Below are 2748 nucleotides of genomic sequence, written 5' to 3'. Positions count from 1 at the left end.
AAAAAAAAAAAAAAAAAAAAAAAAAAAAAAAACTGCAGCAGTTCTTGGCCTTTTGCTGTATCAAAGTTATGATCATCTTGTCATGTCAAGCTGAAAATGTTACCACTATACCACTATCGGGACAGTTGGGAATATTTCACTGGGAATGTGATCTTTCTTTGACTATGAAGTGCTATAGTACTGGTTTTGATTGGTTTGGTAATAAATGTGTAAAACTTTTGAACTGAAAAAACAAACAACAATAATTAATTTGCAGCCTAAAATAAAGAGGAAAATATAAGGCTTGTCAGGCAATTAGTCAAGACAAACATTCTGTCCCCCAGTTTCTTTTTTAACTTTTTAGATTTTTAGCTGTAGATGAACACAATACCCTCATTTTATTTATTCATGTGGTGCTGAGGGTCGGACCCAAGGCCCCACACATGTGAGGCAAGTGCTCCACCCACTGAACCACAATCCCAGCTCTGTCCTCCAGTTTTATATTGCTTGTATACTGTTTGTGGTATTTATCATTTTTTTCTTATGACTAATTTTATTATTCTAACTAAATGTTCTTTTTTTTTTTGGTACTGGAGATTGAACAGGGGAGCTTTACTGCTAAGCTATATTGCCAGTCCTTTTTAGTTTTTACTTTGAGACAGGTTCTTGCTAAGTTGCTTAGTACCATGCTAAGTTGCTGAGGCTGGACTCAAACTTGGGATCCTCCTATTTCAGCCTCCTGAGTCACTGGGATTACCGACCTGCATCACTGTATCCAACTGATATTCACTTTTGTACTAAAAAAAATGCAAATGAACCCCTCTATGTTAAAGGTTAGTAATGGGACCCCTTTCCCCATAGGATAAGGACAGAGCCAAAGCAGTCAGCTCAGCAGGGGGCCTGCCCTCTTTCCTTAGCCCTTACAACCAGCAGGTGCTTGAGTATAGAGGTTTTTTGGTCATTGTTCTGGTCTGCCTTATAGGAAGCCTGCTTCAGTCAGGCACAGCCTGTTGCCTCTATAGGGGAGTTCCTGCTAGATCATCTTCCCTAGTCAGAGGAGGAGGCTGAGCAACACAGTGATGTCAGTCCAATTAATTCTCTCTCTTTCTAACAGTTTTCAGCAGTGACCTTGAAGGTGAGGCATGCTTAAAGGAAATTTATCTATAGGGATGAGAAACACTGGCAAGTGGGGTGGGGGTGGGGATTACCCCAGCTGGGCCACACATGCTGGGAGCCCCCATGAGCAGAGCTGACAATGAGACATCCCATTACATCCTGGGGCCATTACCTTGGGGAGATGGAATTGGACAAGCCTGTCTTTCCATTATGCAAAGAAAGGGCTTTTCAAGTAAATGTCCATTTAAGTATGAGCTTAGATCAGTGAAGATGGGGCCATAATAGCTTTGGTGGTCATCACAGCTATTAAAAATACATTTTTTTTTCCTGTGCTCAAGCTGCCTTGTCATCTTCATATTGTTCATCCCCAGAAGACTGTGACTCAACCCTTTCTAAGTGCCTGGGAGGCAGGTCACCATCAATCTGTATTTTCAACTTTTCAATTCTTCAACATACGTAGTAGATGAAATTTACACGCTTGATACACCCCATGGGTGTATCCAGAATGAGATAAAACCTAAAAGTTGGGTTAGGGAAGGAAGTGAGTGGTGAGTAGTAAGTAAAGCCCTCTGCTCAGTAGTCATTGCCTAAAATCCTGGGCTCACCTGTCTCTTCAGATCATTTTGTCCTGCATATCCTGCTTAGGTCCTCAGACATACAGAGTTCTTTTTTAGCTCAAGGTGCTCAAACTGAGCCACATCCCCAGCCCATTTTATTTTGAGACAGGGTCTCACAAAGTTGCATAGGGCCTCGCTTAATTGCCAAGGCAGTCCTTGAACTTGTGATTCTCCTGCCTCAGACTCCTAAATCGCTGGGATTATAGGCATGTGCTGGCTAGACTCACTTCTTGATGCAAAGGGGGAAACGTAAGGCGTGGGAAGACTTGTGATTATCTTTACCTTCAGCCTAGCACAGGCCTCCCATGTACTTCCCTAAGCTTTTTCTTCATGGCCCTTCTTATAATTGTTATTAGTTGCTGGCATGATTGCTTGCTTGTAGTCTTTCTTCCCCATTAGAAAAAAAAAATGTCCACGAATGTATTGTCTTGTTATCAGTCTATTCCCATAGCTTGGTACACAGTAGGGACTAAGAAAGTAGTTGTTAAATTGATAGATGGAAAATACCCCTACCCATCCTGACCCCATAAAGGAATTAACTAGCCCCAAATGTCTTTAAGTTTAGACTCTTTTTTCCATTCCCACTGGGTTTAGATTGAGTTCTACCTGGTAGTTGCTAGCCCTGTGGTCATTTAGGTTTTGAGCAAAAGCTTTCCTAATCAAGTGTCTAATGATTGGGGATGAGGGGAATGGCTCCATCTGTCGGCAAGAGTCAAGATCACAGCAGGAGAAAGCCCTGGATCTACCTGCCCAAGGGCCTAAAGTATGTCAGACTACATCCTCCAATGGTAACTGGAGAATGTCCAGTGGGTAGTGACTGGATAAAGTTGTTGTTGAAGCTGTCAAGTGTAATAAGCTTGGGATTAGGGCCTCTAGTTGTATTTAGTAGGTTGAGATGGTTTCCTCCTCCTCCTCCTCTTCCTCCTCCTCCTCTTCCTCCTCCTCCTCCTCCTTCTTCTTTTTTTTTTTTTTAATTAGTTTTAAAAACTAATACAGCCAGGCATGGTGATGCACATCTATAATCCCAGTAACTTGG

Source organism: Marmota marmota, unplaced genomic scaffold (assembly GCF_001458135.2).
Source record: "Marmota marmota marmota unplaced genomic scaffold, marMar, whole genome shotgun sequence".
In the NCBI taxonomy this organism is placed as follows: domain Eukaryota; kingdom Metazoa; phylum Chordata; class Mammalia; order Rodentia; family Sciuridae; genus Marmota; species Marmota marmota.
Note: the sequence above shows the minus strand (reverse complement) of the source record.